This window comes from Stomoxys calcitrans, chromosome 3, assembly GCF_963082655.1.
Source record: "Stomoxys calcitrans chromosome 3, idStoCalc2.1, whole genome shotgun sequence".
NCBI lineage: Eukaryota > Metazoa > Arthropoda > Insecta > Diptera > Muscidae > Stomoxys > Stomoxys calcitrans.
The window spans coordinates 55,310,357-55,332,516 of record NC_081554.1 but is presented as its reverse complement, the minus strand read 5'-3'; the positions used below and the strand labels follow the sequence as shown (position 1 = coordinate 55,332,516).

The 22,160-nt window shown below is 42.3% G+C and overlaps 2 protein-coding genes across 2 annotated transcripts in view; one reads left to right on the top strand and one right to left on the bottom strand.

Moving 5' to 3' along the window:
• LOC131995751 (uncharacterized) overlaps positions 1-22,160 on the top strand; it is a 134,190-nt gene that overhangs the window by 82,365 nt on the left and 29,665 nt on the right. The gene's annotated exons all lie outside the window — the stretch shown is intronic.
• Positions 1-22,160, bottom strand: part of LOC106091575 (CAR1 transcription factor-like) — a 100,097-nt gene that overhangs the window by 61,744 nt on the left and 16,193 nt on the right. The gene's annotated exons all lie outside the window — the stretch shown is intronic.

The following is a 22,160-nucleotide window of genomic DNA, read 5'->3' as shown; positions in this document are numbered from 1 at the left end:
GGTGTTCTTGGGGGTGAAGCGGATCCCCATTTATCAGATTCGTGCTCTGGTCTGAAATACCTTTTCTTTGAATCTCATATTGTAATTATTGGTTTATATTCCATTTAGGTGACTTTGGAGGTGGGGCGGCCCCCTAGATACCCCACCCTAAATTAGGATACAAATTTCTGTATTTAAGTTATTGCAAAATTGCAAATTTTGCCCATGAACATTCCACTAAGTAACAGGGCAGCGGACCCTGCCCAGCTGGTATTCGAATATAGTCCGATCTGAACCGTTATGGGCTTGAACCCCAAAATCGGCAAATCGCACCCCTAAATCGGCAATTAAAAACTATAGCATGATCACAACTGACGGACACACGGACGGACGCACGGACGGACGGACGGACGCACGGACGGACGCACGGACGAACGGACGCATGGACGGACGAACGCACGGACGGACGTACGCACGGACGGACGGACGCACGGACGGACGGACGCACGGACGGACGGACGGACGGACGCACGGACGGACGCACGGACGGACGGATGGACAGACGCACGGACAGACGCACGGACGGACGGATGGACAGACGCACGGACAGACGCACGGACGGACGGACGGACGGACGCACGGACGGACGCACGGACGGACGCACGGACGGACGCACGGACGGACGCACGGACGGACGCACGGACGGACGCACGGACGGACGGACGCACGGACGGACGGACGCACGGACGGACGGACGCACGGACGGACGGACACACGGACGGATGGACGCACAGACGGGCGGACGGACGGACGGACGTCATAGAATTTTACGACGATCAGAAATATTTATACTTTGTAGGGTCGAAAATGGATATTACGATGTGTTGCAAACCCTATGGTGGTGGGTATAAAAATACAGTAAAATTACCTTCTAAGAGACAATGTCCATACAGAATTTCTTTAGATAAAATTTCATTGAAATGTTCTACAAATTGTTTTCAAATTTGGTCTTTAGCTAAAAGCTGTAGGAATTTTGTGTTCAAACAAATTTCATAGAAATTCGGTCCTTAGGTTATAATTCATTGCAATGTTGATTTCATTCCTTTGAAATTTTCTTCTGGAACACTCATCCCAAAAAGCGATTGACAGTTAAGAGTGTGGTTAGCAAATAAGGTTCTAAGTGCCATGTTATCACTTCATTTGATTTGTGTTTTATTAATTTCTTTCTTTTTTTAAACAAAATGAAATTCTTTTCATCCGACCTGACCAGACCATCACAACAGCTGCTGCCAATAACAATGCATCATTTTTGTCGCTCTTATCATCATTACCATTGACATTACTCCTCACCACCATCGTCATCATCATCATCATTATGATCATCATTAATATCTCAGTGCCAAAGAAAAAACGTAACCAACATTGTCTGGCTGGCTGGCTGTCTGTCAGTGGCCTTCAATCGTCCATCAATAACAAAGTAAGAAATTGGCAACCCAACCCATATCTCATCACCCAGGGCCATTTTAGACGCCATCTACCCACACAAAATATAAAAAAAATCAAAGAAAAAAGGATGGTCTTTATGCTTTTTTTGGTTGCGAAAGGGCCAACGCATACACACACACACACACACACCAGCCCACACATGAGGCTACACTTTGAAGCTACTCAAACGGATACGGAAACATTAATCAGTCGATAGTTTGCCATGCCTATTGGTTGGTCAGTCCCTTGTCAAGACAAAAGAGATAAAGGTCAAATATAACAGCCCACATAAACATCCATACTCATTTGTCTCGGCATACATATGTGTCTGCATGCTATGAATAATAGGACATACACTTAAACAATATCCCCAACAACCTAGGCATACATGACCTTCCGCACACACACACACACATAGGCATGCATAAACATTGAAAGGATATGCACAAGACGGAAACATTGTTATCTTTTTGTATCTCTTCCGGCATTTTTCCATTTCCTCGTCCCCTATTTTTCTGCCTATGGTTACGCTGCGATTACTCTTTGGGGTGGACATGCAACAAATTGTTAAACGCACAACATGAAAGTAATAAAGGCAATAATTAAACAGGGACTTTTATGAGTGGGTGTGCAAATACTTAAGCGTGGGTGTGCACATGAGGCTTTACACAAATAATTTTACGCTTGATTTTGAACCATGGATAAATACTGTGATGTTGCGGTTTATGCGCTACAGCGATTAAGTTCAACTACAAACAATCAAACATTGTCTGTACAAATAGATGTAGAAACTAAGAGGATATCCCAGAGTACTAGCAATACCATCAATCTGGCTCCCTTCAAATGTTCATGTGTCACCGTGGAAGGATATCCATGAGTACTAGCAATACCATCAATCTGGCTCCCTTCAAATGTTCATGTGTTCGCGGGGTTCATAAAATTAGCCTACCTATCTATCCCACTAAACTTTTATTTGCTATATGGGATTCGCATTACAATCTCGCTCAAACCGGGCGATAGACCACTCACCATACTTGATAGCGAGTACATGATGAAATGTTCATAAGCGTATAAAGCTTTCGTGGCCCTCATGAGATACACAGTTCAGCACTCACGATGGTCACGAGAAACTCTGTGAAAGGGTTGCCAAGGTGTCAAAAGGAGTTCAGAGCAAACAAGATGGCCAGATAGGCAATGTGCGCCTGAGTTGTCGTAAGCGAGAATCAAGCACAATTACGATGTCATGCATGACCCAACCGACGATGGCCCAATTGTTGTATCACAGCCGATGGCGACAAAATTGCAAATTTTGCCCATGAATATTCCACTAAGGAACAGGGGCAAACTTCTCACGTATCAGTGAGTGCAGTCCGATTCAAGTTTATGCTCAATGATAAGGGGCCTCCTTTTTATAGCCGAGTCCGAACGGCGTGCCGCAGAAGTTTTACATGGCATACTACCTCACAAATGTTGCCAGCATTAGGAGGGGAAAACCACCGCTGAAAATTTTTTCTGATGGTCTCGCCAGGATTCGAACCCAGGCGTTCAGCGTCATAGGCGGATATGCTAATCTCTGCTCTAGAATGGCTTTCGCCGATGGCGACCGATGTGTGAAAACTACCAGCGGCGACAGAGGGGGGATCAACCGACGATGGCCCAGTTGTTGTATCACAACCAGTGGCGACCTCGGTGTGAAAACGATCAGCGGGGGGATCAACCGACGATGGATTGGTTACAAGCAGATAAATCTTGATTGCCGGTGCGTCTATACGTTTGACCACCTCGGAGGTCCTATTTGTAAGTCCTCCACTGAAGAACTGACTCGCTGTGCATATCCGAGCGAGGCGGACACACAGCCATTCACGCACGTAGATCAGCTGACGACTGTGTTGTCGTATCAATGGCTTCTCATCGACGTGGTGTTACCACTGTCGTAGTGCCAACAATGTCGTAATGTTACCACTGTCGTAGTGCTACCACTGTTGCAGTGTTACCACTGTCGTAGTGTTACCATTGGCGAACTGACTCGCTATACATACCCTGGCAAGGCGCACACACAGCCATTCACACACGTAGATCAGCAGACGACTGTGTTGTCGTATCAATGGCTTCTCATCGTCGTGGTGTTACCACTGTCGTAGTGCTACCACTGTCGCAGTGTTACCACTGTCGCAGTGTTACCACTGTCGCAGTGTTACCACTGTCGCAGTGTTACCACTGTTGTATGGTTGTGGTATTGCCATCGTTTACATGTTAGAGTATTGCCATCGCTTCCATGTTAGCTGTTACCTTTTCCCCTTTCATAACTTTATATCAATTGAACTTGGATAATATTTTTATTTCCACGGTATTTAACAGCTTTTTGTCGTGTTGTGGACAAAAACAAGGACACGACTTTTATCCTCACAGTGGGATGGGAAAAAATTCGTGGAAATTATTCTGCCCTTTTTTGAACGGACGGAGATATCTTCTCGAAATTTTAGATGGTTATAGCCATATTAACCAATTGATGTTCAAAATGTTAGGGCCCTAGAAGGCCTGGGGGTCCATTGGTGAGCCTTAAAAGTAGGTCACCTCGGCCCTACAAGACTTTGATAGGGCTGCCAAATGCGCATTTATGGTCCCCTCGGCAAAATACAGCACATAAAAGCAAAAAGTATGCTTTGATGAGCGGGATATTTTTCTTATAGTGCTTAAGAAATTTTAAATTTTCGCAGAGGCTGGACACTTATTTTGTTACATGTGAAGACATTTCTCAACCGATTTTAAAATTTTTAAACTAATTTGAAAAGCTGATAAAATTTATTATATTTTTGTTACTAAATACTAAATTTTCCATGAACATTTCACTAAGGGACAGAGGATACTTCTCTCATATCAATGAGTGCAGTCCTATTAAAGTTTAAGCGGATGGACGGACATGGCTATCGACTCAGAACGTCGAGACACGATCAAGAATATATATATTGGGTTGCCCAAAAAGTAATTGCGGATTTTTCATATAGTCGGCGTTGACAATTTTTTCACAGCTTGTGACTCTATAATTGCATTCTATCTTCTGTCAGTTATCAGCTGTTACTTTTAGCTTGCTTTAGAAAAAAGTGTAAAAAAAGTATATTTGATTAAAGTTCATTCTAAGTTTTATTAAAAATGCATTTACTTTCTTTAAAAAAAATCCGCAATTACTTTTTGGGCAACCCAATACTTTATGAAGTCTTAGACGAATATTTCGAGGCGTTACAAACGGAATGACTAGATTAGAATATAACTACCCACCACCATGGCCCACTCCTATAGGGCTATGGTGGTGGGGTGGGTAGAAACGTATTATACCCGCCACCATAGGTGGGTATAATAATCTAGTCATTCCGTTTGTAACATCTCGAAGTATTGACCTGAGACCTATGAAATATATATATTTGTGATCGTCTCGACATTCTGAGTCCATCTGGCCATGTCCGTCCGTCTGTCGAAATCACGATAGCGTTCGAACGAATAAAGATATCCGCTTGTACAGATACTTCTTATCGACGTAGATCTTTGGGGATTGCAAATGGACCATTTTGGTTCAGATTTGGATATAGTCCTCATATAAACCGATCGCCAGTTTTGGCTTCTTGAGCTCTTAAAAGCTTCAGCTTTTATCCGATTTCGCTGAAATTCGGCACAAAAACTTGGGTTCTGACTTTCAATAACAGTGCCGAGTATGATTCGAATCGATCTTTAAACTGATATAGCCCCCATACAAACCGATAGCCGGATTTGGCTTTTTGAACTCCTAGAAGCCTCAGCGTTCATCCGATTTCGCTGAAATTCGGCACAAGAACTTGGCTTCTGACTTCCAATAACAGTGCCGAGTACAAACCAATACCCTGATTTGACTTCTTGAGACCCTAGAAACTTCAGTTTCCATCCGATTTGACTGAAATTTGGCACAAGGACTTCCGTTCTGAACGTCAACACCAGTGCCGAGTATGATTCGAAACAGTCTGTAAACTTATATAGCCCTCATACAAACCGATTCCGGGATTTTACTTCTGGAGCCCCAAAAAGCCTCAGTTTTCAGCTGAAACTTGGCACAAGGATTTCTGTTCTGACTTCCAATATGATTGCCAAGTATGATCCGAATCGGTCAATAAACTGGTGTACTCAACATACAAAGCGATCCCCGAATTTGACTTCTTGAGCTCCAAGAAGCCTCAATTTTTCACCTCATTTGGCTGAAAATAGACACAAATATTTCTGCCATGACTTCCAGCGTCCATAGCCCTTAAACCCCCATTCCCCGGTATGACTACATAATACCATAGCAGCCTCAACCAATTTTCGATTTGATTGTTGTAAATTAATTCAAATGCGAAGTGAGTTAATTGATAAATAAGGGCAAATTTTTAGCGGAATTTATGGTGGTGGGTACCCAAGATTCTGCCCGGGCGAACTTAGCAGATTTTTACTTGTTTAACTCTACTAACATATCCAAAGATATATCTAAATAATGGCTCAGGTTCAGGTGCTAAGAACTCTTATACGAGTCACAGTTTCAACGAAATCGATTAATAAACGCAGCACTTATTGGCTTAAGACCCTATTTCATCAGATTGGTATGTATGGCAGCCATATCCAAAGATAGTCCCATATATGCTATATGGTCTGGTGGACGGCACTTCAAAAGTCCACCTACTGCTCAATACTTAACCAGATCCAAAGGATGGCTTTTTAGGGCATCACAGCCGCACAGAGGACGACACCATCTGATGCACTGAATTTAATGCTACATCTTATGCCTCTGGACATTGTGGCTAGACAAATTGCTGCGACCACTGCGGTGAGGTTAAGGGAGCTTTCTCATTGGTCAGGTCACTCGCGTCATGTTATTTGAGCTCACAAAAATGCAGAACTATGTGAAATTTTCTTGAGCAAAGAAATTTTGCCTTAACTGTCATGATGTTGCCATATGGCAAAACATATTTCCTTCTTCCAAAGACACTTACGATTCGAAAGCAGCTATTTTTAGAATCTTTGACGCCCATCATCATGAAAAAGCAACCAAAAAACGTCAGTACAATTTCAAGGATAAACACAAATATTGCTCGGGCAAGTGGAATTGGTGAGACACTCCTTATTTGGCTCCTACACACTGCAAGGACATGAAATTTCTGCATGGGATGCAAACCAATTTGCAAAGTTTTCATATCCTTTACGACTTTGATTGGAACACTGAGGAGAAGGTTCACATATTTGGACATTTTTCTAATTTTCTTTCATTTTGATAAATGACTTCTTCGCAGCAAATCATTAACGGTGATAACAATAAATAAATAAAATTAATCAGTTAACCGCCTACATACATTGCAAAACATGTTTCAAATAAAACAATCACACGAATATCGAATACGTTTACTTCTACTGACTATAGAAATCAGCATCAAAGCATTGGCGTGGAATATGAAGATGCTGGAGGGAAAGAAAAGTCTATGCTGCGAGAGAACTAAGACCACGAGAACAAAGATGTTCAGAAACGAGAAAATCCGAAATTTCTATCAAATACTAAGCATTAAAGGCATGGAGTGTAAAACGAGGATACCTCAGAACCCATAATTGATAGCGATAAGGAAGAGTTTCAAACTATCCACAATTATGTCAGAATTATGGTATTCCGGCTGATCAATAAAGTCGAGGCCTAAGAGAAACATCAAGACAGTGTGATTAACTGGAGGGAAGGGACACACCTTAAATCGCCCCGCAAGGACGTTTTGATCGATAATAATAATTTGGAAAATTAACACTAAAACAAAATGTCCTCAATATCTACTGACGTAGATAAGAAATAGGTTAGGTTAGGTTGAAGAGAGGGTGCAGATATTAGTCCGACCCATGACACTATGGACATACACCTAAGCCAGTAATCGGCTTGTTGTGCGCTCTCGCTCGAAATTTTGCATGTAGTATGTATTCTGTTATGACTTCCAACAACTCTGCCTAGTACGGTCGAAATCGGTCAATAATCTGATATAGCTCCCATATAAACCGGTCTGCCGATTTGACTTCTTGAGCCACTGAAAGCCACAATTTTTGTCCGATTTGGCAAAAATTGTGCATGTAGTGTTCCGTTATGACTTCCAACAACTGTGCTTAGTACGGTTCGAATCGGTCTATAACCTGATATAGATCCCATATAAGTTTGCCCCTGTTCCTTAGTGGAATGGTCATGGGCAAAATTTGCAAAAATTTCCATTTACTGTGTAAGGTTCCGGGTTGATCACGAGATAGGAAGGAGGACAATATACAGAAATCAAATGAACAAAAAAACCAACAGGAAGAAGTTTAGCTCACTAAAAGAACTAAGATGGTGAACTAATTAAACGAACTAGTTCTTTGGGATGGTAAGAGCAGTACCCAAAATGAAGGAAGTTACCTTTTCAGATAGAAGATAGAAAGGAGGAGATTGTACAGAACGAAGCACCAACTGGAAAAATGTCAGGGAATTTGTGCAGAAGCTGGTGCCGCCCGGATGCCTATACTACACACAAAGGAACTGGAATCCGCTGTTAATCTAGTTCCGTAGTGTTTGAACCTAGTCTTTTTGGAGATGAAACGGGTACCGCCCCGTAGGATCAACAAGTCAAGACACCGGAACTGAAGATACTCAACAAGGAAAGCAGGAGAAATGTGACAAAACGAGCTGAGCTGATGAACTAGAAAAACGAACTAGTTCTGCGAGTTGGAGTGAGCAAGTGAAAGGAAGCTGGTGCCGCCCGGAGGCCTATACTAAACACAAAGGAACTGGAATCCGCTGTTGATCTAGTTCCGTAGTGTTTGAACAAAGTCTTTTTGGAGACGAAACGGGTACCGCCCCGTAGGATCAACAAGTCAAGGAAGACACCGGAACTGAGAATACTCAACAAGGAAAGCTGGAGAAATGTGACAAAACTAGCTGAGCTGATGAACTAGAAAAACGAACTAGTTCTGCGAGTTGGAGTGAGCAAGTAAGAGGAAGCTGGTGCCCCCCGGAGGCCTATACTAAACACAAAGGAACTGGAATCCGCTGTTGATCTAGTTCCGTAGTGTTTGAACAAAGTCTTTTTGGAGACGAAACGGGTACCGCCCCGTAGGAACAACAAGTTAAGGAAGACACCGGAACTGAAAATACTTAACTAGAAAAGCAGGAGAAATGTGACAAAACGAGCTGAGCTGATGAACTAAATAAACGAACTAGTTCTGCGAGTTGGAGTGAGCAAGTGAGAGGAAGCTGGTGCCACCCGGGGGCTTATAATGCACACAAAGGAACTGGAATCCGGTGTTGATCTAGTTTCGTAGAGTTTTAACATATTCTTTTTGGAGACGAAACGGGTACCGCCTCGCAAGATCAACAAGTCAAGGTAGACACCGGAACTGAAAAACTCAACAAGAAAAACAGGAGAGCTGGTGAACTAGGTTAGGTTAGGTTGAAAAGAGGGTGCAGATACTAATCCGCCCCATGACACTATGGACATACACCTAAGCCGGTAATCGGCTTGTTTTGCGCTCTAAAAACTATTGCCCAAAAAGTAATTGCGGATTTTTTTTAAAGAAAGTAAATGCATTCTTAATAAAGTTTAGAATGAACTTTAATCAAATATACCTTTCTAAACCTTTTTTGAAAGAAAGAAAGAATGCAATTACAGAGTCACAAGCTGTGAAAAAATTTTTCAACGCCGACTATATGAAAAATCCGCAATTACTTTTTGGCAACCCAATATAAAGTAACCTCTAAAAAGAAAATTTTAAGTTAGGAATTTCGTGCTAAGTACAAAATCCTTAATTGTTTTCAATACCACTGCCCTAAGTTGGTTCATGTCTGGTATTGTGTCTCCACCTAAGTGCCGGCATCTGTTAGACGCGAAAGCCGCGCAATGACAATGGATATGCTCCAACGTCTCATCATCTTCTCCGCATGCCCTACACATGCAATCACTTGCCGCACCGATATTACATAAGTAAGCTCGTAGTCCTATGTATCCCTTTATGATACCAATAGCTATACTGACCTCCTGCTTGCTTCCTTTCAGTAATAGCCTAGTCTTCTCAAGATCTGGATCCCCCCATAGGATTTTTGCCGTCCTACCGACCGTTTCGCTGTTCCACAAAGTTGCATGCGCATTCGTCGCCTACTCCTTTAACTCGGACTGCGTCGACACGAAAGACTTCGGGTTAACCAAGTTTTTTGACGGCAGTCCTCTGGCCTTCACCGCCAATTCGTCTGCCCTTTCATTTCCCCTTACTCCGTTATGGCCCGGCACCCAAACGATGCGAATTTTGCCATCCTCAGAGAAGGCGTTAATCTCCTTCTTACACTGCAAGACTGTTCGTACCCTTAACGTCCTGCTTGTTATTGCCCTTATGGCAAATTTACTGTCGGTAAAGATGTTCACTCTCGACGTCCTCGCGTTAGCACCATACCACCTCACGCATTCCGTGATCGCCTGGATCTCCGCCTGCAGAACCGTATTATGATGAGGCAGTCTAAAACAGAACTCAGTCCCTGGATTCTCAATGTAAACCCCCAGGCCCACTCTGTCCTTTAGCTTTGATCCATCCTTGTAACATGATCTTCCAGATGGCAATACTAGGGTTCCGTCAATCCAAGACTGCGCCGAAGGCAGCAGTGCCTCGCATTCAATTTTAAGCTTCATCTCAGGTATCCGATCGGAAACCTCCCCCCTTCCTTCCAGGTTTCCTACCAACGCCTCGATTATACCGCAATGGTTTGAACCATCCTCAATCCATTCTCCCATCGCTTTAAGTCTCGTAGCCGCAGTGGCTGCCTCACACTTAATCTGTATGTCAATGAGTCGAATATCTAGAAAAGTCTCCAGTGCCCTAGTGAGCGTGGTCCTCATCGCTCCGCCTATGCCAAGACAACATGTTCTATGAACCTGTTGTATGGTCCTTATGTTGCACTTTTTCTCCAAAGCAGTCCACCAAACTACTGAGGCGTAAGTAAGTATTGGTCTAATAACGCTCCTGTAGAGCCAGTGAACTATCCTCGGATTCAGGCCCCATTTCAAGCCCGTCTACATAGTGCCTTCTGAATACGCTCCTGATTGTGACACTTCCAATTTAGTCTCCTGTCCAAGATCAAACCTAACTATTTGAGCTTGTCACATATCGAAGTCGTCTTATTGAGGAAACGTGGTGCATTAAATTGGCCCACCTTTGTCTTCTTCGTGAACAGGCATATTTCAGTCTTCTCTGGGTTAATATTGAGAACTCTGGGTATAGCCCAGTCATATGCCATATGCAAGACCTTTTCGGCCCTTCTGCATAGCTTGTTCGGATCCTTACCCCTTAGAAGTATTATAACATCGTCTGCGTAGCAGACGTGTTCATATCCCTCCTCAATCAGCATCCGTAATAGGTCATTTATGATGGTCACCCACAGGAGTGGCAATAAATTGCCTGTGGCGTGCCGTGTGCCACTTTCTCCCTTATATTTATGCCATGAGACACACAATTTATCCACCTGTTCCTTAGCATATGGTTTATCCAGTCTCTAAGGACCGAGTTCACCCGGTACTGGTCTAAGGATTGGATCAGTGTGTCGCTCCGCACATTGTTAAAAACCCCCTCGATGTCAATGCATATCGCCAGTGTGTAGATTTTCTAATTTATGCACAACCTCGTGCAGGGCAGTCTCCGTGGACCGTCCCTTGACATATGCATGCTGTTTGTATTTGAACAGTTCGCTGGATGTCCTACTCTTTACCATGGTGTCCACAATACGTTCCATGGTTTTGAGTAGCATGGACGTAAGGCTTATGGGTCTGTATGCCTTTGGTGTCGCATAATTTGCCTTGCGGGGCTTGGGTATAAACACCACCCTTGCCTCCTGCCAGGCTTTCGGAGTATATGCAAGTCCTAGGTACGTTATGAAAATTGTGGCCAGACGAGGCGCCACATAGTCTGCCTCTTTCTGTAGTAACGACGGAAATATTCCGTTAGGTCCGGGTGATTTAAATGGTTTGAAGCTCCTCAAGGATTCCTTCACCATAAATTCCGTTATTACAAACCTTCGATCAATGTCATTATTCCAAGATTCTAGTGCCTCCGTGAGTCCCTTCGTATCCTGTGGAAAACGGGGTTTCATCAAAAGCCTCAACATGTCCTTCGTTGTCTCTGCTCTCACTGCCATGTCGTCTACTAAAGTTTCAGTTTGGACATGGGGTTTTGAGAGAAAGTTTTTTATCTTGGCGGCGTCATTAACGCTATCGACCTGTTCGCAGAAAAGCTTCCAGGAGGCACGTTTTGCAGCTCTGGCAATCTTATTGTAGTCCTTGAGCCGTGTGTTATACACATCCCAATAAACTTCCGCTTTTTTACGACGTGCTCTGTTTAATAGTGTCCCCGGTCATCCAGGGACCGATCTAAACCATAATTAAGTCTTATATTGGGAGGCTCTAAACACTTATTTCCACGCCATTGTCTAGCTCAAAGATTCTGTCTACCATACCAACTCAAATGAAAATTCGTTTGCTTAACTTACAACAAAACCTATGGCAAAGGTGCAAATGGAGGAAATCATTTGTAAAAATAATAAATGGTTTTGCCATCGTATCAGAGATTCCGGCTTACTTACGTCCCCCCCAAAATAGAAATCACCCACGCACACACACACACATACACATACAAAGGCTACTCAGAGTAACAGGAAAAGGAAATGGCGGCAGTGGTTGCGGTTGTGGTAAAGGTGAAATAGCACGATAACGCACAGATACCAAAAACAGGTGTTACTGATGGTTAATAAAGCATGAGTAAGTGAAGGGTGGATGGGGTATAGTGGTAGTTGTAGCAGGAGGAGTCTCCCACAACACAATAGAATGCGGTTAGAGATAATATTCATTTTCCAGAATTATAACAACGTGCCAGCCTTTATTATAGTCCATGTAATGGCCACGAACTTCAAGTATAATAGGCACATTGTTTGTAATGGTTCCATATAGCCCTCCTCCCCCCCCCCCCCCCCCCCCCACCAACTCCCCATAACCGCAGCAACCATTCACTGAACTTGGCTTACCGTTTCCGTAGCGTAGTCATCGTCGACGTTTCTGCTCTATTAACACGTTCGTCCAGTATAATTTCTCATGATTTTTAATTATGAACAAATATGCGTGGTAAAAGGTTTTTACGAGCGGTTAAGCAATTATCTTTAAGGCAATGAAATAGAGAAACTGAATTTTTACAGTAAAATGTAGCAATGCCAGGATAATTAAGTTGTGTGCGATTTAAAATTAAACTGGGTGTCTCTATGCCAGTTGTAATCACCATAAGGCCAAGGGGTTGAAAGATGTTAGATAGCAGTTTTTGATCTTTTAGCGGGTTAAGTTGACATTTGGGCTCTATCTGATCATATATTGTAATTGTCATCGAATTCCCAAAATGTTGACAAAAATCCCCAAAATTCCCTTATGTGGGGAAATATATTTAACAATGTGGAATTTTGGCGTGTTGAGTTGACATTTGGCCTCTATCTGACTATATATTGAAAATGTCGCTAAATTCCCAAAATGTTGACAAAAATCCCCAAAATTCCCCCTTAAATGGGAATTTTAATAAAAATCCTTAAATATTCCCTAAAGGGAAAAATATACTTCAAAATGGAAAAATATTAGAAAATTAAATTTTTGTGATTTAAAAAAAAATACCCATAATGCCCGTAAAAGGGGAAGGCTATTCAAAAAAGTGTGAATTTGGTATTTTTGACCACAATCCTGCAATGGGATATATATGTTAATTTTGGGTTTTTAACTCAAATTTCAAAAAAAATCGAAATATATTAGAGAGAAGAACATTAGCAACAAGTAAAAGCGTCCTAAGTTCGGCCGGGCCGAATCGTGGGTACCCTCCACCATGGATTCCTCTTAAAATGTACCCTTATTGACTGAGTTTGTATTTGAATTATTTTGGTCTCAAGAAGTCATATGGGATATCGATACTTAGGGGGGCCCATACAACTACATTGACCGATTCGGATAAAACTTATCAATGAGATTGTAAGTCATTAAATATTCTCTTGGGGAAGGGTAGTTTTAGTACCCTTTCCCTTAGGGAATGGTAGTTTTAGTACCCTTTCCCTTAGGGAATGGTAGTTTTAGTACCCTTCCTTTCAAGAAGGGTAGTTTAGAACACCTTCTTTTTGGGAAGGGTAGTTTTAGTACCCTTTCCCTTGGGGGAAGGGTAGTTTTAGTATTCTTTCCCTTGGGGGAAGGGAAGTTGCAGTACCCTTTTCCTTGAGGAAGGGTAATTTTAATACCCTTTTCCTTGGGGAAGGGTAGTTTTAGTACCCTTTACTTTGAGGAAGGTTAGTTTTAGTACCCCTTCCCTTGGGGAAGGGTAGTTTTAGTACACCTTTCCCTTAAAGAAGGGTAGTTTTAGTACCGTTCCCTTAGGGAAGGGTTGTTTCGGTACATTTAGTTTTATCACCATTTCCCTTCAGGAAGGGTAGTTTTAGAACACCTACTTTTGGGGAAGGGTAGTTTTAGAACCCTTTCCCTTGGGGGAAGGGTAGTTTTAGTATCTTTTCCCTTGGGGAAGGGTAGTTGCAGTACCCTTTACCTTGGGGAAGGGTAGTTGCAGTACCCTTTTCCTTGGGGTAGGGTAGTTTTAGTACTTTTTCCCTTAGGGAAAGTTTCCCTTGAGGAAGGGTAGTTTTAGTAAACTTCTCCTTGTAGAAGGGTAGTTTTAGTACCCTTTCCCTTGGGGATGGTTAGTTTTAGAACCTCTTCCCTTGGGGAAGGGTAGTTTTAGTACCCCTTTCCTTGGGGAAGGGTAGTTTTAGTACCCTTTTCTTTGGTGAAGGGTAGTTCTTATACCCTTTCCCTTGGTAAACGGTTGTTTTAGTACCCTTTCCCTTGGAGAAGTGTAGTTCTAGTATCCTTTCCCTTGGGAAGGCTAGTTTTAGACCTTTCTCTTGGTAAACGGTTGTTTTAGTACCCTTTCCCTGGAGAAGGGTAGTTCTAGTACCTTTTCCCTTGGGGATGGGTAGTTTGAGGCCCTTCCTTTGGGGAAGGGTAGTTGCAGTACCCTTTCCCTTGTAGTACCCTTTTACTTGGGGAATATTAGTTTTAGTACCCTCTCCCTTGGGGAAGGGTAATTTTAATACGCCTTCCCTTGGGGAAGGGTAGTTTTAGTACCCTTTCCCATAGGGAATGGTAGTTTTAGTACCCTTTCCCCTAGGGAAGGGTACTTGTAGTACCCTGTCCCTCGGGGAAGGGTTGTTTTGGTATTTTTCCCCCTTGGGGAAGGGTGGTTTTATCGCCTTTTCCCTTTAGGAAGGATAGTTTTAGTATAGCTTATTTTGGGGAAGGGTAGTTTTAGTACCCTTTTCCTTGGGGGAAGGGTAGTTTTAGTACCCTTTTCCTTGGGGGAAGGGTAGTTTTAGTACCATTTCCCTTGGGGAAGGGTAGTTTTAGTACCCTTTCCCTTGGGGAAGGGTAGTTTTGGTACCCTTTCCCTTAGGGAATGGTTGTTTTAGTACCCCTTAGGGAAGGGTAGTTTTAGTACCCTTTTCTGTGGGGAAGGGTAATTTTAGTACCCTTTCCCTTGGGGAAGGGTAGTTTTAGTAAACTTCTCCTTGGATAAGGGTAATTTTAGTGCCCTTTTCCTTGGAGAAGTATAGTTCTAATACCCTTTCCCTTGGGGATGGGTAGTTTGAGGCCCTTTCCCTTGGGGAAAGGTAGATTTAGTACTTTTTCCTTGGGGGAAGGTACTTTTATTAAATTTCTTCTTGGAGAAGGGTAGTTTTATCAGCCTTTCCCTCCCGGAATGGTAGTTTTAGTACCCTTTCCCTTGGAAAAGAATAGTTTTAGTACCCTTTACTTTGGGGAAGGGTAGTTTTAGACAACTTCTCCTTGGAGAAGGGTAGTTTTAGTACCCTTTCCCTTGTGGAAGGTTAGTTTTAGTACCCCTTCCCTTAGGGAAGGGTAGTTGCAGTACCCTTACCCTTGGGGAAGGGTAGTTACAGTACCCTTGAGGAAGGGTAGTTACAGTACCCTTACCCTTGGGGAAGGGTAGTTGCAGTACCCTTTCCCTTGTAGTACCCTTTTCCCTGGGGAAGATTAGTTTTAGTACCCCCTCCCTTGGTGAAAGGTAGTTTTAATACCCCTTCCCTTGAGAAAGGGTAGTTTGAATACCCCTTCCCTTGGGGAAAGGTAGTTTTATTACCCTTTCCCTTGGTGAAGGGTAGTTTGAGTGCCCTTTCCCTTGGGGAAGGATAGTTTGAGGGTTGTTTTATTACCCTTTTCAAAAATTGAGGCTTCTGTGGGCTCAAGAAATCAAATCGGGGGTTCGGTTTATATGGGGGCTATATCTGTTTATAGACCGATTCGGATCATACTTGGTATGGATATTTAAGCTAAATCGGATGACAAATGTACCCTTAATAACTGAACTTAAATGGGGCTATATCAGTTTATGGCCGATTCGGTTCATACTTAGCATGAATGTTGCAAATCATAACACAAGTCTTTGTTCCAAGTTTCAGCCAAATCGGATGAAAACTAAGGCTTCTAAGGGCTCATGAAGTCAAATCAGGGAATCGGTTTATATGGGGGCTATATCTGTTTATAGACCGATTCGGTTCATACTTAACATAGATGTTGGACGTCATAACTCAAGTTTTTGTTCCGAGTTCCAGCTAAATTGAATAAAGTGGCTCCTTAGGGCCCAATTAGTCAAATCCGGGGATCGGTTTATATGGGGACTATATCTGTTTATAGACCGATTCGGATCATACATGGTATAAATGTTTTAAGTCGTAACTCTAGTCCATGTCAAATTTCAGCCAAATCGGGTTCGGGTTGAGGATTCTAAGAGCTCAAGAAGTCAACTCCAGGGATCGGTTTATTTGAAGGCAATATCTGTTTATAGACCGATCCAGATTATGCTTGGCAGGGATGCTGGAAGTCATAACCAAAGTCTTTATTTCAAATTTCAGCCATATCGGATGCACACTGAGGCTTTTAGGGGCTCAAGAAGTTAAATCCGGGGATAAGTTTATATGAAGCTATATCTGTTTATAGGCCGATTTGGATCATACTTGGCATGGACGTTGGAAGTCGTAACTCAAGTCTTTCAAGTCCGGGGATCGGTTTAAATGGGGGCGATACCCAAATTTGAACCTTTATGGCCCATTTGCAATCCCCAACGACCTACGTCAATATGAAGTATATGTGCAAAGAGGTAAGAGGTTCTAGACGCGTCTTAGGAAGTCTGAGTTCGCCTTTTCACATAGGGGGGAAGTGCCTAAGTTCAGACTACCAAGACGGAGAGCCCATGGAACTAACAATATAAACGAAAATCTTTAGAGTGATCCTGGATAGTAAGCTGAATTGGGGCTTGAATTGGTAGTATAGAGTCAGAAAGAACGAATATCGGTTTACTTTGTTAACCATAAGAGCCGGTGTTAAAGGCTCCAAAACGGAATCCGGGATGGGACGGATGGTCCACTCCTACGCCCTCAATATCGGTCATTGTCATTGAGACTGTCGAACGAGTCGGTACGTTCTTTAAGGCAAAGATTTGGGTCATTACGATCACCGTAAGAGAAATCCTGGGAGGGAATTTGCAAATGTGCCCATATTCCATTTAGAAACAGGGTTCAACTTCTCACATGGCAATGAGTGCTGTCCGATTTTAATTTTAAGCTCAATGATAAGGGGCTTTCTTTTTATAGCCGAGCATGAACGTCGTGGCGTAGTGCGTCACCTCTTTGGAGAGAAGGTGGCACAGTACCTCACAAATGTCGCCAGCATTATGAGGGGATAACCACACCTGAAATTTTTTTTAAGATGTTCTATTCAGGATTCGAACCCAGGCGTTCAACGTCAACAGCGGACAAGCCAACCTCTGCGCTGCAGTGGCCTTCAAGGAATTTACCACCCTTGAAACTCAAGATTTTTGTGGTGAGCTTTGTTTTCAAGAGTCGCGATGCGTTGCAAAAATGCAACACTGCACACAAATCCCGCAAAAGCAAAGCGGAAAAGTTAAAAAAATTTCAACTTTCACGTTTGAATGCGAGCATCATTTTGTTCTGCCAGACGTGAAGTAGAGTTTTAGGTCGCCAAAGTTAAAAATTGTTTAACTTTTATGAGTTTATTATTTGACATTGGTTTGCAGAGTTGTATTTTTTAACGCGACACTCCTCAATGCCAACCTCTGCGCTACAGTGGCCTTCAAGGAATTTACCACGCTCAAAACTCAGGATTTTTGTGGATAGAACGGCTGCGATCGGGGCCCTGGGTTCGAGGATGGTAAAGGCCGAAACAGAATAAGGGCGTTGAGCTTTGTTTTCGAGCGTCACGTTGCAAAAATGCAACTCTGCACACAAGACCCACAAAAGCAAAGCGGAAAAAATCAATCTTGACGCTTGGGTGCGAACGCCATTCTGTGCTGCCAGACGTGAAGTTAAAAATTGTTTAACTTTTATGCGTTTATTATTTGACATTGGTTTACAGAGTTGTATTTCTTAAAGTGACGCTCCTCAATGCGCTCATTCTGTTTAGTTCTTAAGTATGAAATGCGTGGCGGATTTTTTGGGGACCATGTATGGACTCTGAGTTCATGATGTGGCGCTGATATGGACATGTTAACCTCTGCGCTACGGTGGCCTCTAATAATAGATAATAATATTTTTTCCAATAATTCTCCCAAAAGTTGCACAACTATTTCCATTGCTTTTCCATTTGGAAACACTGTGCAAACTTTGTTCGACCTAGACTTCTGTGTCTCATATTCCTTCTGTAAAATATTCTAATTGAATCCAAAGTTAATAAATCTTCTGCCTATTTCTGATATTTCAATTCAATTATTTTCTTTATTTCTCTCTTTTTCATTAAAATCAAAAATAGTCGCAACCTCCATGCCATTATTTGAAATGAAATTCTCATTGCTTCCAAAAGCTGTTCCAACATCAGTTTAAGGTTTAAAGGTGCCACCATTGAATCCCATGCCGCATAACAGGAAGCTAATCTGTTAGGGGATTTATTTGTTTCCAGGCTGGCTACTATCCCTGCTAACCTTAATTTGTGGCTCACTTGGCCTTTGCTATGCAAAACGCTTTAAATATTATTCTGGCCACAATGCCAACGTAAAACTTTGTGGGAGCAGCAAAACTGCGCCAACATAGTTTTAAACAAATCCACAACCAGTAGCAGTCACAGACGCAGCAGCCCCCGCAACATGGCAGCTCATTTATAATTCCAAGCGCATGTGTTGTTGCCTGTTGGAAACTGATGCAGCTGATGGCCACTATTTGTATCCCTTTCTACACAGGGCACATACATACACAATCCATGGATATATTTTCCTTGAGTCAAACATTGGTCCATGGAGACAGACACTTGTGCAGTCAGCCAGTCAGTCAGCAAGTCGGCGAGTGAGTGCTGTTTTACTGTCCGATTTTTGTTGCGAATCACACTGCATAAAAGCCGCTAAATGTATTTAAGCTGTGGTTTTCCCCTTAGAATTTGTTGCTGTGAAAAACAAAATGAATGCTGGAAGGATTTTAATATCATCAGACACCATCAACAACTCAGATGTGAGAAGGCCAAGAAGGGAAAACGCAATTCAATCGGAGAGCTTTGGACCATAGTAAAAACGGCCATGGCATACAAAATTTTAAATTTAAACAATTTTAAAAATTGTTCATATATTGAACAAATAAATACAATATAAGTTTGACCGGACCGAAGTCATTGCTCAATTGTATATAACAAAATACGGATCTTTTTAGTAGCTATATCTAAAAATAAACTGATCTGAACCATATACGACACGGATGTCGAAAAGCCTAACATAAGTCACTGTGTCAAATTTCAGTGAAATCGGATTAGAAATGCGCCGTTTATATGGTCAATACTTTAAATCGAGGTATCGGTCTATATGGCAACTATATCCAAATCTGAACCGATTTGGGCCAAGTTGCACAAAAATTTAGAAGAGCCTAACACAACTCACTGTCCCAAATTTCGGCGAAATCGGACAAAAAATGCGGCTTTTATGGGCCCAAAACTTTAAATCCATAGATTGGTCTATATGGCAGCTATATCCAAATCTGGACCAATCTGGACCAAATTGAAAAAGGATGTCGAGGGACCTAACACAATTCACTGTCCCAATTTTTGGCAAAATCGAATAATAAATGCGCCTTTTATGGCCGCAAAACCTTAAATCGAGAGATCGGTCTATATGACAGCTATACCCAAATCTAGACCTATCTGGGCCACATTGAAGAAGGGCGTCGAAGAGTCTAATGCAACTCACTGTCCCAAATTTCAGCAAAATCGGATAATAAATGTGGCTTTTATGGGAATAAGACCCTAAGTCGGCGGATCAGTCTATATGGCAGCTATATCCAAATCTGAACCGATCTGTGCCATACTGCAGAAGTATGTCGAAGGGTTTAACCTAACTCACTGTCCCAAATTTCGACTACATCGGACAATAAATGCGCCTTTTATGGGCCTAAATCCTTCAATCGAGAGATCGGTTTATAAAGCAGCTATATCCAAATCTGAACCGATTTGGGCCAAGATGCAGAAAATTTTCGAAGAGCCTAACACAACTCACTGTCCCAAATTTCGGCGAAATCGGACTAAAAAAGCGCCTTTTATGGGCCCAAAACCTAAAATCCAGAGATCGGTCTATATGGTTGCTATATCCAAATCTGGATCGATCTGAGCCAAAATGAAAAAGGATGTCGAGGGACCTAAGACAACTCACTGTCCCAAATTTCAGCAAAATCGGATAATAAATGTGGCTTTTATGTGCCTAAGACCATAAATCGGCGGATCGGTCTATATGGGGGCTATATCAAGATATGGGCCGATCTAGCCTATCTTCGAACTTAACCCGCTTATGAACAAAAAAAGAATCTATGCAACTGTAGCGTGATTTCAACAGACGGACATGGCTAGTAGTTGAGTGGTGATGAAGGGACAGAGAGACGGAGTATTGCTCCACATCAGGTAGTGGCATGAGTTGCCATAGGTAAGGAAATTTACCGAAGAAGCGTCCCACTGCGGCACGCCGTTCCAACTCGGTCATAAAAAGGAGGCCCCTCATAATTGAGCTCAAACTTGAATCGGACAGCACTCATTGATATGTGAAAAGTTTGCCCCTCTTCCTTAGTCGAATGTTCATGACAAATTTGTATATCAGTGTATGGAAAATGTGGAGGGGCACAGTGGCACAGAGATTAACATGTCCGCCTATGAGGCCGAACACCTGTTAGCTGTGGTTATATCCTTATCCCCTTATCTCCTTACTAAGGCTGGATACATACATTTGTGAGGTATCTTGCCATGTTAAAACCTCTCTACCAAGTGCTGTCGCTATGCGTAATGCCCCTCGCACTCGGCACAAAAAAGAGGCCCCTTATCATTGAGCTTAAACCTTAACCGAACTGCTCTCATTGATATGAGAGAAGTATTACCTGTTCCTAAATGAAATTTTCATTGCAAATTTAGTAGTACTGACAGACTGATTGACTGACTGAGTGATCACTGTCCTGGCCAAACGAGTAAAGCTAGAACTATGAAATTATGCACGAATGTTGGTCTTGGATCGCAGGCGCGAGATAAGGCCGGATTTGCTGATATTCGTATGTTAAGGTACTAAATTGTACCAAATACAATAGTACGAAATGGGTACAATTTGCCCACTATGGTACACTACACTATGGCAATCTATGATGGGGGAGCAAATGAGTTTTGGAAATTTTTACGTTTTAGTACTAAAAAATGTACCAAAAATATACGATATGTAAAAACTTTGAACAGATGGATAGATCTTTTTTAAGAAAATAATGAAAGTGAAAATAAACAAGTAAAAGCGTGCTAAGTTCGGCCGGGCCGAATCTTATATACCCTCCACCATGGATCGCATTTGTCGAGTTCTATTCCCGGCATCTCTTCTTAGGCAAAAAAGGATATAAGAAAAGAGTTGCTCTGCTATTAAAACGATATCAAGATATGGTCCGGTTCGGACCACAATTAAATTATATGTTGGAGACCTGTGTAAAATTTCAGCCAATTCGTATAAGAATTGCGCCCATTGGGGCTCACGAAGTAAAATAGAGAGAACGATTTATATGGGATCTGTATCGGGCTATAGACCGATTCAGACCATAATAAACACGTTTGTTGATGGTCACGAGAGGATCCATCGTACAAAATTTCAGGCATATCGGATAATAATTGCGACCTCTAGGGGTCAAGAAGTCAAGATCCCAGATCGGTTTATATGGCAGCTATATCAGGTTATGAACCGATTTGAACCTTATTTGACACAGTTGTTGAAAGTAAAAATAAAATACGTCATGCGAAATTCCATTCCAATCGGATAAGAATTGCGCCCTCTAGAGGCTCAAGAAGTCAAGACCCAAGATCGGTTTATATGGCAGCTATATTAGGTTATGAACCGATTTGAACCATACTTGGCACAGTTGTTGGATATAATAACAAAACACGTCGTGCAATATTCCATTCCAATCGGATAAGAATTGCGCCCTCTAGAGGCTCAAGAAGTCAAGACCCAAAATCGGTTTATATGGCAGCTATATTAGGTTATAGACCTATTTGAACCATACTTGGCACAGTTGTTGGATATCATAGCAAAACACGTCATGCAAAATTTCATTCCAATCGGATAAGAATTGCGCA